Raw genomic sequence first — 15299 nt, 5'->3', positions numbered from 1 at the left:
AAAATAAGAAATGACTATAATAGTCATATTAGTGATTACCATATTAGAACATTTTTGTATGTTGTGTACCCTTTTATTTATTTATAGGACAATATTTCTCTATATTTTGTCTATGCTGCGGTGGGAAGTGAATTTCCCCCGTGGGGGAAGAATAAAGAACTATTCTATTCTATCTGAGGTTTTCTCGCTGACTGCAATAATATTAATAGTTGTGTTGGTGTCACTGATAGTGTTTAGTGAGTGTTTGCTGCATAGCAATTGTGTGTTGGTTCTCGTTTTGTTCAGCATTTGCTCTGCGAGCTTCATGAAATTGTTGAAACTTGCTATTTGATTTGATAAACCACAGGGCCAACCAAGTATGTTGGCACCTGGACAACTTACAGCTCTTTTAATTGGCTGTTCAACAGAAACCCTCTCAGGTTGATTTTATATACATATATATGTATATTTTTAAACATCTTTGTTAATACCTAGAAACGGAGCCAAGATAATCTGTCTCAGTCACTAACAGTGTGCAATAGCTTTTTAATGATCAGCCCTGGTAATGCAGTCTGAAAATGTAAGGCCGTCGTTAAATCAGCTCAGGAAGAAATGTAGCCAGCTACACACCGGCTGTCAAATCTTGACCTCCACTGTCAAGTCAAAGCCTCTCTCAGCTCCTCGGAGGCTCACTCGGGCAAAACTTCTGTAAATCCCCAAACCACTGTGGCTTTTCTTCTCGATGGAAAACTGGAACACATTTCAAACACTTTGACAAGCTGGAGGTTATTGCTAAGGGCGGGATTTTCCTGATTTCTCTCAAGTACTTGCACTTGAATAAAAATAAGGTGGAATGTAGATTAGCGATGATTGCCCAACAAATGTCAGACAGTTTTTACTGGCTTACTCGGGTATTGGATTTTGTTACTAGGGAACTATCGCCTAAGTCTTGAAATAATCCAGTCTGCAAAAATGGGACACAGAACCGCCTTCTGCCAGGGTCTTGGACATTTCCCCCCACCTCATTATAAAATGCAAATGCATAGAAGCCTAAACAGATCAAAGGTTCAACTTGCCATTAGATCTGAGGCTTCATAATGGCTACCTTAGGCCGTTTGCTCCATTTAATGGAGAGTTTTGGTTCAAGATCAGACCTTCAGGACATTACTAGCGAAATAATGTTCCTGCGCCTGCCTTGTGGCTCACTCCAGTGTGGCAAATCCCTCTTCCTGTTGCTTATTTTAATGCGATAGGAAAGGAAGTACCCAAATTTGTATACCTGACTGATCTTACCACCCCCAGCTCAGGGTTTTAGGGCTCTTAAGCATTGAATTGCCTGATCCCTTCATCGTTAAGTTGGAAATCCCAGGCATGTCTCTTTTAACCTCTGTCAAGTCTGATGAGGTGACATGGTTGGAAGGGGTGTTTTGATCTCCAAGTGCTGTTAAACAGTATGTTTCAACAATTTACATACTTGTTGACATCCGGTACAAAAAAAGTGAGTCTAGAAATGCTCTCTATCATTTCTGTTTAGTAAGTGCAAAGCATTCTTGGTAACTGCCAGTCAATGGTTCAATGATAAATGGTCTATTTTGGATCGAGTTTCTTAACCTGCCTTTTAATGACACTTTCGTAAAGTTAGTACATTTGTAACAAATGATAAAGATCTTGTTTAGCCCGTTAAGTGGAATGGTTAGCAGCCAATCTTCAGATAAGCAAATATGCATGCTCCTATCGATCAGATCTGTCAATTTAGTTTTAAATCAACCAGTCTGGTTCTGGAATGAGAGAGTTCAGAGTTCAAACCTAGAACCAGAAGAAACTGAGGCATATCACAACAATGCCGTTCACTTGAACACACCGGCCCGCCGAAAATATTTGGGTTTTTCTCGTTTTTGGAGGTACGGCCTACTAGGTGTCGACGGACAGGAACCGACTTTGTCGACTCGTGGGATGGGCTCTGACTCACTCGGCAGTCTGCTTGATCCTGCCGTGCGGCGGGTTCCCATGTCAGGAAGCTCCAGCCTGGCCGCCCGCCCACCCGCCTCACCTTGCGCCCGCCTACCGGCGCCCCGCCGCTCACGCTCGGGTCCTCGGAGTGGGCGGGGAGAGCGGGCAGGCAGGCTGGCAGGCCTTGGCGCACACACTTTTTGGCAAGCAGCCGCTGTCCCCACTCTCTGCTCAAGTGCTAACTGCAGAACATAAAAGGCCCGAGGCTGCTACTGCTTCCTCCTGTGGCCTTCAGGCTTGCGTCGAGATGTCGGCTTGAAAATGTGGCTGTTTTTTTGTGACAGTCCTTTCACTGGCTCTCTCAGAGAAACGCTTTCTTTTAGAATTCTCACTGCTTGTTTTCAACGAGGACAGCAATCCAGACACAATTGACGAGGGTCACGCATTGACTCTGAAAACCCCCCGCCTCAGTCATAAGTGCACATATAAATGTCAATAAAGACATTGCTTTAAACAAGCATCTATGTTGATTTCTACACGCACTCTCGGTCACGGCTTCGGGCCGTTTTCGAAAAACACTTAATCAGTTTGCATTGTTGAGGCATGCTTTTTCATATTTTGTAATTACAGGAATGTATGAGAGACACAGGTTGTTGGATTGCTCCCCGAGTATGTGTAGACCGGTTGGAGCTGGTTTCCCTCTTGTTTGATGCAGTCTGACCTGGATACTATTTGAAGTGTTTAGCTGGCTGTCACAGATGAGATGTACGACATTGACATTTCTGTTTCGCGTCTCTGATTTTCTGGGCTGAATTTACACCGACGGTACACGCGAACAAATGCAATTTAACGCCTTTATACATCTGCCTTTGGACTGACTGTCTATTTCTAAATCCATTCCAAGCGACATCCCACTGTAGCTGCGTTTAATTTGACGGAAATAGTACGTGACAAAGTATCGTTCGCTGCTAGCCCTCTAATTTTAAATGGATTAAATGTCTATTGTTGAAAGCAAATGTTGTCTATTGACTGTTTGACTGTGGCTGACCTAAAATGCAATCAGGAGAGCACAAGTCTATTCATAAAGCAAGGTCAGAGACCATTCTCATTGATGCCTAAACGCAGAGCTACCTTTTTGCACACATTGAGGTCACAGATGGTGCCTTTTTACTATTGCTTCTGCTATGCTCAGGTTTTTTTTTTTCTTTTGCCCCGACGAAGGGGGCGGGGGAGAAGGGAGACGGGTGCGCTGATGAATGCCGCATGCTAAAAATAGAGCTCAGCCCTCGGAATCTGCCTTTAACGGTAAATCTGTCTGTTAAACCCATCCACGCCAACTTATAACCCGTTTGTGCTGCCAGTGGCGTCGCCTTTCAAGTCAACAAATTGTGATTTAATGCTAACCGATGTCTTTTAATCTCTGCTGATTTAGCATTTACAATTGGAACCTCCCAAAGTAAATTGCAATCCATTATGGGAGCCTGACTGGCTTCCAACTTGTGATTTAAATCAATTTGGAAGTTACGCAAAGAGAATTGTTTTGCCTCTACTCTGAATCCTTGACTTTGGAACTGTTGTGCATATACCTTGGCTTGTTTTCCACTCTGACAATACGATATTTTCTGTTGTACTACATATTTGAAAGCCTTCTACTTGTTAACTTGGTGACTTCGGACAAAAAAAAGTCCTCAATTAATCAATGTGACTACTCATCCCAAAGACAATTAAATTGGGTTTGTTGTGTATATACTCCAAGAATATACCCACCAAACTAGATTGCCATCTGTCAGCGAACAATGCAGTAGCAATTTTAATTCTATAATGAATTAATCTAGTTAATCAAACCTGTGGGGGGAAAAAAAATCAGCTCCCAGGATCAATTTCTATGCGTCCTGAACTATTCCCACGAGATTTAATTCTGATCTGTCTCGGTTTAACGAAAGAGTAGCAATTTTCATTAGCATACTCCTCTTGATCAATACATGGTCAACAAATCGCATTTGAATAAATATCAGTTAAGAAAATTCTAAATTCCTCCTGAAATGTATATACGTTTGGAGTGATCGACGTCCTGTGTGTTTTTAATATTATTATTCCACTTGATCTCACCTTGAAAGTAATTAATAAGATTTATAATTAAGGTTGTGCATTCTCCCCAAAGACTAATCTTCATCTGGCAGGCACTGTAACTTAACATGCATTCAAAAGGACTCGCTCCTGGACTAATTAGGAGAGGCAACATGAGTATGCTTTTTTGTTTTCAACCATATTAAATATAGAAATGTATGCCAATTTGAGATTGCCAATACGGCCAAAGGTGCGCAGCCTGCCCCATGAAAGCAGGGAGTCGAATTTGAACTCAGCGGCATTTTCCCGACATCCAGACGCCGGTCGGGTCATTCACATCTGATAAAAGCAGTCAAATGATTGGCGTTTTCATGAGTAATTACGCTGGAAATCCAAGTTTCCTACCCTCTTGCAATTACCGAACCCGCCACCAATTCTGTCTCGTTCCAACTTGCGCCTATGCTGTTTTTATTCGAACCAATGGCCTTACTTGACCGAGCTTGGGACTGCTTTTCCTCACAACTTATTGACACGTATGTCAATATTTTAAGCTATGCTTGTAAATGAAGCAGTACGGGCCCCATGCCCTTGATATTTAATCCCCCTGTTAGTGTGTCCTCATTGGGGTCAGTGTTGGTGTGTGCGTCGGAGTACGTCGGCGCAGCTGTGGCAGCCGAGTGGAACCGGTGATGGATGACATGCCAAAACGGGCCGCGCCGCCTTCCCCGGGCGCTCGTATTGACAGGCGCGCTTCTCATCGCCAGCGTCAAGCGGGGCTAATCGCGGGTCACGCCGGCCGCGGACATGACACGTGAAAATCAGCCACGGAATTGCTCATCTGTCAATGTCACGTCCTCAGCCCCCGACGCTGTTAAAACACTACGTGAAACTTGTGTAGAAGTGTCGGTCCCGGTCCAAAGTAGACATTTTCCACTCGCTGTCTGCCTTGTGTTACATTAGTATTCAGGTTAAACATTTTGTCATGAGGTGTATACATTATTCATGGACATAAGTATCTAGATTAGTAGAAAGATTTTCATTCATTTTTAATTCAGCGACAAGCCTACATTATTTTTACAGCGCCTTGGCAGCAGAGTGGTTTCGTGGTTAGCATGCCTGACTCACACTCAAGCTGTCCAAAGTTCGATTTTCAACATCCTTCAAAAAACATGAATGTTATCTTTACCATATTTCAGTGGTACCTCGAGATACAAGCATAATTTGTTCCGGGACTGAGCTCGTATGTCGAATTACTTGTAATTCAAATGGACATTTCCCATTGGAATGAACTAAAAACGAATTAATTAATTCCAGCCATCTGAAAAAAAAAAAACACCAAAAACTGGATATTGGATTGGAAACACACTTTTATCTGTTCTAATTCTCCATTTATTAAAAAAAGTAACAAATAACTAGTGGTTTAATAGTACTAAAATGTGTTTAATAGTACTAAATTGAGACAGATTTTACAAAAGGGAGAGAGACTTTTTGCACGGCAACGTGTTCGTAACATAACAAGCAAATTTAAATGAACTTGTGTGTTGATTCAACTCGAAATGCACAGCATATTTGCTGACCATCCAAAATCCTTCTGGTCTCTTAATTGCGCCCAAATAAGTCCGTTAATGTGGCCGCGTGGAGGGACGGCGGGTACCCGGCGGTGGCTGGCCTCTTTTGACCACCGCCGTGTATTATTAATGGGTCAGCAAGTCTAGTATCACCCTGTGAAATCATCTAATGGACTGTCGAAAGGATCGCAGGTTTTTCCTCTCATAAGAGGATCAAATTGAGCATGTTTGATGGTTTTAGGGAGTAAAAAAAAGTCTCATACTTCAGCCATGAAAGCAGCAAGTGAATGCTGCTTGCCTTTTTTTGTGGATTCACTTTTCTTCCTGGAAATATTGGAACTATTTTATGTTGATTTTTCTTCACTTTTACACTTTAGGAAAATGAAATGCTCTTTTACTTTCAATTCATTGAATAGGATTCTTTCTTATAGGATGCTAAATGGCGACTGAAAGTAGTTCAAGTAGGCTCTGTTTTTTTTCATTTTTTGTATTCCGGTTGAGCACGTTTGTATACATTTTGCAGCGTTGCTCTCCTTCCATACTGACGCAGCCACAAGCAAAGCCAATGCAGTGCCAAGTGGCATACAACACAATGACACAATGACTTTTCTGTGTGGTTTGCCCATTCGTCCCAACTCCTAAATGGACAGTTGGCGCCGCCCCTTCGCCATTAGCAACCGCAGTCGCTTCTTCATTGTTAGCGGGCGCCGTCGTCAGCAGGCTGCTGTGAGCCATTGTCAGACGCCGGCGTCGGAGGCTCTTTTTCTTCCTCTTCTTTGGGCCGATAATTAAGTGGCGGACTGACAAACGGCTTTCATCAGATCCCTCATGTGGAACTGAGAGCATGCGAAGGCTTTCAGGGGGGATAAACAGGGGGACGTCACTTTGCTTCCAATCCTTCCCCTGTGCTGCTGCAGTCTGTAGCGAGCTAGAAAATTGCAGAGAAGCGAACACAAAGGCCTTTTTGCCTATATTGGCGGTTTGTAGCGTTTCCTGGTTTGTCTCGATGGTCAGCCACACACAGTCTGTTTTCCACTCTGGCAATCGGGCAGTTTTTTTGCTCTGCGATCTCTCCCTCAAAGTATTTGTCGGAAAACAAACAAAACAAGGATGAGATACTGTGTCATTGGACAAATACAACGCGATAACTGGGCCTATTCGCATCGCTCGCCGCATTGGTGAATGCAGACAAAAAAGACTGTTGTTAATGAGTCTTCATTATGAAATGGTGTTTGTACACTTTGCCAAATAAGGCCTGTCAGTGGATGTTGGCAGGCATTCACCCACCACTCTCTTATATGCTCTTACCTTTTAAAGTTCATCATGAGAGCGATGAAAAGCCCTTTTAAGTGTTGCTATTTAAGTGATATCTCTTTAGTTTAGCTGTTAATTATGTAACGTTGGCGACAATTCACTGTCAGCCTTTCCGGTTCAAATAGGTTGGATGTCTTTAACCGGCAGTGTTAGTCGAAGAGTTACATCGTAATGGGAACATGTTTTGTTGAAATGTGAAAATACTCTACTTCCTGATGTAGTCACTTTAGGTGTGATTTCCCACCGTGCTGTTTAACATGGCTTTGTGATCCCCCCCCATAACAAAATCTACCGACTCTGCTTTTTCGAGGAAGAAAAAGTGCCACGTCATCACAGGCCGCCAAGGATTCCGTTGTTCTTCCACAAACAGTAAAATTACGTTTGGAATGTGACATGTTTTATAGCCTATTTTGTCCAATGGTAGAAAAAAATTCTAAAATACCTAGATTCGTGATGTACCATGTCGGTGTTGATACATTTTTGTTAGTATGCCATACATGGCAACTTCGTAGTTAATGTATTTGGATCGTCAAAAGTCGGCTATCAGATTTCGACGGTATAACCTTGAAAAAAAATGTCATCATTTCTTCAGTTTTATATTGTCTGACACTTTAGTATAAATGTACTTGTTATTTACGGTTATATCACTCGGGGCGTAACCGTTTAGCATGAAATGTGCATTGGAACCAACAAAAAAGTGAATATATGACTGACTGTATCATTGTTTTCCAAAACAAAAAACAGATGTTTGCATAAATCAAGACAATTGCAGCATTTATCTCTAGTTTGGGAGTGAGGGATTTTTTGGTGGGGTGTCGTCTAAATGGGAAGAAAGTGTTTTGAAGGTCAATTCTTGCGGTATTCATTACGTTATAGCCATGTTTTTCTTTATTAGTTACTATCTGTAAAATAGGATATACAAGAGAGACTGTCATAAAGTGGAAATAGAAGGTTGAAGCTAGAACTTTTGGGATGGCCGCATTACTACGGGCAGATTCACTGCTTTGGGAGTTCATCAAAAGCAATTTTTCTCCAGGGACAGTATAATTCCAGGTCTTAGTTCCCATCTCAGGCGTGCTGTATTGACAAGTCGGCCTTGTGAATCACTGCCAATTTTCAAGGAGGTGCGTGACCGTCATAATTTCTCTCCTATTCTTTCTTGGTTCCTTGCCAACGACAGCCCTCTGTAAGGTCAGGGATGCACTGAAATAATCCACTTAATGGAAGCATGCTTTTTCGCCCGCGCTCGGCGTTGCATAGTGGACGAGTGCGGCATCAGCCGGGCTCAAACAAAGCGCTTTTGACTGCGAGCGAGACAGATTGGGATCCATACACACACACGTATAGCGGCCCGGGAGCAAAAGGTCGGCAAAGACAGGCGTCTCTCGCAAACGCCGTGATCAAGCATGCCTTATGAATGACCTGCCATTCAAAACAGCATTAAGGAAACCACTCCTCCTTCGTCCCACACATGTTTTTTTTTTATTAGAGGAAGGTTGGTTAACTGTAGTATTCACTCTCTGTGCTTTGAGTACACCTCAGAAATAATGCATGAATTTACTTCTCCATACCCCAACAACCTCGTCAATTTGTGCTGTTCTACTCCAAGATTGGTCTGAAAGCAACAAAGCGGGCTTATAGAAAAAGGACAGGATGTGGGTTGCGTTGAGTTCAGAACATTGATATGTAGGAGTGTTTGGTCTCTAGCCCCCCTATGCTTCTTCGTTGAAGCGGGAACATCTTTGCTGCTGCATTCATAAACTTCTTATGTGCCTCTAGAGAACTGCACAGGTTTTTGTGCTGTCTTCGCCTATTGTCTGAACTATAGATTGCAAAATCCTTGGATTAAACTCGGATATTATTTATTTATATAAAGCCGTGTTACTTCAGTCTCGGGTTTAAGCTTATCTGACCGTATTAATATGTAGATGTGTGGTTGAAGAAATGTGCACTTGTCCTCCAGAGACGCATGGAAAGCAGGTGACCTCTACTGACACTGAGTTTTTTTGTGTAATTGTCGTACTTCAAGTACCGGTTGATTTTCAAAACTCCCCCAAAGCAAGTCTCTGCTGCTTAACTTGCTTCTTTAAAATCAACATAGGTCATCTCCTACGAAGCCAATTTCTGTCCTTGCATGCGTTGTCCCCATTATCGGTGTCCGTAAATGAGAAATGGTTTTAATTTCACCAAATGCTCATTGTTGGGGGACATTGGGGGTTTGTCTATAGAGGAATTTCCCCATGGTGTCGTCTGCTTTTGCAGAAATGGCTGTTGTGTTTTAATTACTATAATACCTCAGTGTTCTGCATTCGATGACCCTGGGAAAAAGTTAAGGATATTTTTTTTGTTCTTTTCTCGCTTTGTGCTTTGTCTTTGTAGACGCTAAAAGATTGAGACGACAAGAAGTTTTGTTTGCGTACTTTTTTAAAATACCAGTTGTTAGGACACAGTGTTGAAAAGTAGCCGGTAAGTGTCAAGCTTTTTATTTGGTTGGTTTTAAGATTGTGGTTTTAGCTATGATCAAAGGTCAGGAAAAGGATTTGCCTTGTTTATGCTAATGTTATAGTCTACCTTCTCAAACAGTACAAACAGAAAATGTACAAAAACTAGTAATGAATGTAATACTTCTTTTTAGACAATGAAGTCATTTCAAAAGCAACCAGTAAATGAAAATGATTAATCTCGTGGTATGATGAACTAAATCCAATAACGATACCCCAAAAATGGAGGCATCGGGACTGGTACTTATACTCAATATTGGATCGGAACACCATTAGTTCACGCTACCATTTTACACGGTACAATTCAAGCTCGCCATTAGAAGATATGAGCATGGTGATGTGTTCTTTTGATCATAGCTGGAGAATTAACCTATTGTTCGTGAATCTTTTTTCTTACTTCTTCTTCTAACAAAAAAGCTTACTGGCTATGGCATCCCACGTGCCTTCTTCCCACACCCCCTACAAATAGCCAGCGAATGTGCTACATTCCGTGGCCTCGGTGCAGTTCCCCTAAGGCAGAGGTGTGTATTCTGTGTTGGTGGGCATGCCACAGGGTCCATATGAACAACCTAAAATTACAGTTCCTTCCCGTATTTCAGTACCTGTGCTTTCTTTGTCTCTCTGCATTGATTTCACACACAAACCCACACGCATAAAGCACGCTTCCCCATTACCAGCAAGACTTTCTTTTATTTTATGCACTCGGGCGTCTTAAAAATAATCTTGCACCTCTCTACGTTTGAATAACTTTAATGCATGGATCACAATACGAATACACTAGGCACTTTGTATTGTGGTGTGTAGTTTGTTCAGACAGACACGTGCTGAGCCAAAGCTCATTCGCTAAAAAAAACTAACTGGTTATAACTTGGTTGTCAGCATTTTGTGGATTTTTTTTGGTTTGTTTGTTGTTAATGATTTGGATTGTTAATATTTAGTTTATGTGCCTTTGATTGGTCGTGCAGTGCAGGCGTTTTTGTCAAATGGTGCAAAGAGCAAATGCAGGACCGAATGGTTCAAGTTGACGATAGGTATACAATCTTCTTTCTGCTGTTTTTCTAATGACGTTTTCATGGATAGATTTCCAATCTATTGGAACCTGACAGGCCGCCAGCAAATGAGCAAACTTCAACTTAAAATGGATTGGACGCCATCTCCATCAATAGGAGATGACAAGTTAAAGATAAAAGGTTCTAAGAAAAACACTTTTTTAGTCTGTCATAATTATTTTAGGATTTCAATTTGACATCAATGTTACATATCAATGTATCAGTGGACACTAACTTTCTGTAGCACATTGAAAAAACCCACCCACAATGCAACAAAGCCTTCAAATGTCTGGCCATGATATGCAATATGAAAATTGTTCATAAAACTATCGATTAGCCTTGATCATTCTAGCTACTACAGGTCTTAAAATATTTATACCTACCTTGCTAAAAGTCAGAAAGTCATTTTTGTTTCAATGCTAGTCTATATTTCAGGGCTTACCTTGTTCTATGTGCATGATTTTTATTATTTGGTGACCTTTGTATTCAACTCCGTTATCCAATACAGGAAAAGCCCACGTGTCTAAATCCTCACCCTGGTTGTTTTGCCTATAATTGTGCTTCCAATTTGCTTAAAAAGACCTTCTGGTTTTTGCACTAACTGCTGTTCCTACATGCCTGACTGGCATTTTCTGCTTGAGGTTAACGGAACAAAAGGAGAGAAGTGCTTTGGGGTCCACTCAATTTTAAGGTCCATAGTTACTCTTCACTTTTCGGACAGAGCTCTTTTTGTCCACATTCTCCTAAAGACGTTTTCATTGCTTGTCAGTCGACTCCACAGATGCCATACAGATTTTTTTTCCCTTTTTTTGTTGTATTTTGGATCCCATATGACGCATCCACCTCCGCAGTGGTTCCAGTCCTTTCTATCCCTCCATCATTCAGACTTGCTGACAGGTCAATTAGAGGTTGCGGTCCTATCTTCCAAAGTGATGGTTCCCGGAAGAATGTTTTCTTTGGATTTGCTACTACAACTCCTCCGTGCATAGTTTTCACTCACGATTTTCAACAGGGAAACTCCGGCTTGATTTTTTTTCTCTATAGCTAAATCTTTGTACATGTGCTTGCTTTTTTTTAAGGTCAATTTAGGGCTCTTTTCATTGTAATGTTGTATGCTCATTGAAGCTAATGTAACTCACTTGCATGGCGTGACTTACTCTTTTTATTTTGGGATATAAACTGGTCTCGAGTATCAGTTGACTGTGCATATTTACCTTTTATGAGCAGCTGCTGTGCTGGCGGTCATTGTAATGTTTAACCACTTTCTCTGGCAGGGAAGACCACCATTTCTTGGTTCTTTGATCAGAAAGCAAATCCAGAGCCGTTTAAATTCGCCCCTTTCAGGGCTTTAATTCAAACACTTAAAAGATCACCTGTAGGTCAGCGTAGAGCCTCAGCTGATCCTTGGAATGCTTGATGTGAACTCACTCAAGTGGAACCTTGAAGGTTGACTGTAATGCTTTATAGCCATGATGTCAGTTTCGTTTAGGAAAAAAAAGGAAATTATGGTGGAAATAATGAAAGTAGAATGTTATCTTTCGGGTTAATTAAAGTGAATTAAAACAGTGTTTCCCAACCTTTTTTAAGATGTGGCACACTTTTTGCATTGAAAAAATAGGCACAACACTTGGTGAAAATCTTCTAATTTAAAACTATGTTACCTATATTAACATTATAAAGTCATTCTCATCAAAGTTTTATTAACAGGAATTAAATAAACCCACAAATGATTTTTCAAAATCTTTTTTTTTTCACACTGATCTAATGTCATCAAAGATGATGTCCACTTATGATAAAATAATGAATGCAATGTTTTTATAACCTTATTTTAATTTGGACTTTTTCTACCAATAGTGCACAAAAACTAATGTGCTCACAGAGACTATATGTAACCAAATAGCTTCCGGTTTACCTCACGTAAAAATAAACAACAAAATGACTTTAATCTCATAATATTACGATTTGAATCTTTTTATATAGTACAATCTATGATTCTATATTTCCATTTTATTCACCTAATAGTTCGATTTTAATCTCTTACTATTTAGATTTCTCTCTTGGATTATTACGCTATGTCACTTGTAATTACCCTCGGCACATCTGATCATTGCTCACGGCACACCGGGGTGCCGTGGCACACTGGTTGGGAAACCTTGAATTAAGAGGCCAACGAGTTCATCCTGAGCAGGCTTGTTTTTTGGTGACTTATAGTGAGTGACAAGCAGAACTAGTGTTGTACCTGGTCCAATAACATGAGGGAAAATTCTACCCGGTCGCTTCATTTTTTAGTGGATTGGAATCAAGTGGAAATCGAGATCGGCCAATCAGGTGTTGTGAACTCGCATGGAAAGTTTTATTAGTGGGACAACCACAACAGAACACATTTGCTTTCACCTGCTGACAGAAAGTAGAATGAGGTACGACAGGGGTGATTTTCTTCCCCTTTTCTTCAGTCTCGGCACTTTTCTTCACGTCATTACCGTTCCGCTGGCGTCTGTCCCGAGCCGGTCTTCTGAGCGCGCTCCCGGGGTTGCACATTTGTCCCCCAGCTGTGAGAAGCCGGGTTCTGACGCGACTTGTCCCTTCGGCTCACTCGGGACGTTTGACGTGCTGAGCGCAGAGGTCAGCCTGACCTAGTTTTCCCCCCTCGGCGGCTCTTCTTGCTGAGCCTCGGCGCTCCTCGGCAGGGGAAGCGAGGTGGGGGTCTTGTGCGAGGGCGGAGCTGCTTACGCCTCCGCTGCTGTCCTGGTGTGTTAAATCACTGCCATTCCTCTGTGTGTGTGTGTGCACGTTTTTGTAGGCGTGTAGGAGGCATCGCACATGCAGACGGAGGTCAGATATGGAGTGCTCTGTGGGGGTTGCAGGTAGATGCTGGGCGGCACTTGTGCAGGACCCCTGCAGTGAGCACTGTCTGACTCACTTTATGTACCTCTCTTAAAACTCTCCGACCTCACGTCCCCTCTTTTTGCTCTCGACGGGAAGTGAAGCATTGTTATAAAAATCCAAATGTAGAGTTTCATCAAAACTTTCAGTTAAGAGATGGCTTGGCAGTTTTATTTTGGCAGCTGTTTTAACTCTGGAAAGGAATATTCCAATCTGGGTTTGCTTGTGATTTGTTTTTTTCACATTTTGTTGAAATGTGGGATGGCCAGTTTGCTTGAATTTGCTACTCGCGTTCCTACGAAAAGCATTTGATCCGCACGCACATCCCGATCGAAAGCATTTCAAAACTTGTTTTTAAATTTTTATGAGTGTGATTATGACATAAATCATCACCCTGCCAATAATAGGTTTCGAGTGCCCCACCTTTGATATGTAGTAATTCTAGAAACACGATTGATAGCCAAGTAAGAAAATGGCCGTCTATGTGTAGCCAAATACGACAGGATTTATGGGAAGTCCTTATCGATTGTTGAAATTTGAGAATATTTTCCCACCCACAATCCCATGATTATTTAATCAAGCTGAATGACCCTCTAAAACAGGTTCATCCCAAAAACTGAGATTCCACTGTAATCTCATTGTCGAGTAATTGTCTTCAAGGTCCTTCATTGTCAGCCAATCCCTACTTCTCCCTTTCCTAGCCACCACTATGATCCGTCACCCCTCACCCCCCACTCTGCTGTAATTGCAATAGTCTTGAGTAGCCCCTTTGTTCTGTTTTGTACTTACCAAGAGAACGCTCAGTCCGCTTGCCTCTTGACAAAAGGAGTTGTGTAAAAAGACGCGACACTAGAAGGAAAGAACGCACGCAGATGGCGTTCGTTTAAAAAGTCAATGTCTACATGGGCTGTTTTTCCCAGTTTGTGCCACTTGGTCTGCTTCGCAGATGTTCGCGCCGTTTTCCAGCAGGAGATGCCAGTTGAAACAAAAGCATATCTTTTTGTCACCATTCACTATGCATGACCGAGTATCTAAATGATTCAACTCCATCTCGTTTGTTTTGCATCGCGATTGGTTGGGCTCGCAGTTTCCCCGAAATGAAATGAATCTCCTCTTCTAAACTGCCCTGTTCGGTCAAGACAAAACTCACAGATGGTGTCATCCCCTTCCAGGATGAACAGAATGTGATGGATGACCAGCGGGCAATCATTACTCACATGATATGATGATATTCCGCGATAATGTCAACAGCATGATGGACATAGACAGAGAAGTTAGGCCCAAAAAAAACAGATGTCGAGGAGGCGAGGCAGGACAAAAAAAAAGTAGGTCTCATGACAAAATTTGAACAGTTTTCCAAGAATACTTGGTAATTTCCTGAAGTCCGGCAATCTAGAATTCTAGGACCTGCTAACCTAGTTGTATGGTTTAGTAGGGCATCAAGTTTTGTCTGTGTGAGCACATTTCTTTGCATAATATTAAGAAATTTAAGTTATATTTGGAGAAAAGTCATAAAATTGTGCAATTAAAAACATTACATTACTTATTTTTGCAGAATTGTTTAGGGTTAACTTTTAGTGGCGTTAGGTCAATGCGAAAATTCGACTTTGGAATAAATGTGTAGGTTTAAATGATTCCTGCTGCAAAAACATTGATGAGAATGACTTTTGTTAATAGAGGCGACATAGCTTTAAATTCAAAGATTTGGGGGGTTTCCCTTGAGTTTTTTTCAATGCAAAAAGTGTGCCGCAGTGGTGGCAAACATTGTGCTAACTAACTAATGCGTTCCTCTTGTGTATGTTATGTACTTTTAATGTTTTGTGAGTGGCTAGAATAGATGACAAATGCATTTAGTTGAAATGTGCATTTAATTGTGTTTATATTTTGTGACAGTGTCGTCTGCGTGGGTTTAATCGCATGAATTATTAGAGGGGTACACGCCATCCTGAATCCATTATTCATGCAGTGTACTGGTGCTTTGAACTTGA

The 15299-nt window shown here is 41.6% G+C and overlaps 1 protein-coding gene across 2 annotated transcripts in view; it reads left to right on the top strand.

Annotated features, from left to right (window-relative positions):
* The window catches only part of foxj3 (forkhead box J3), a 75617-nt gene that overhangs the window by 33768 nt on the left and 26550 nt on the right, over window positions 1–15299 (top strand). The gene's annotated exons all lie outside the window — the stretch shown is intronic.

Source organism: Stigmatopora nigra, chromosome 10 (assembly GCF_051989575.1).
Source record: "Stigmatopora nigra isolate UIUO_SnigA chromosome 10, RoL_Snig_1.1, whole genome shotgun sequence".
Taxonomy (NCBI): domain Eukaryota; kingdom Metazoa; phylum Chordata; class Actinopteri; order Syngnathiformes; family Syngnathidae; genus Stigmatopora; species Stigmatopora nigra.
The sequence above is the reverse complement of the archived record's forward strand: the minus strand, read 5'-3'. Positions and strand labels throughout refer to the sequence as shown.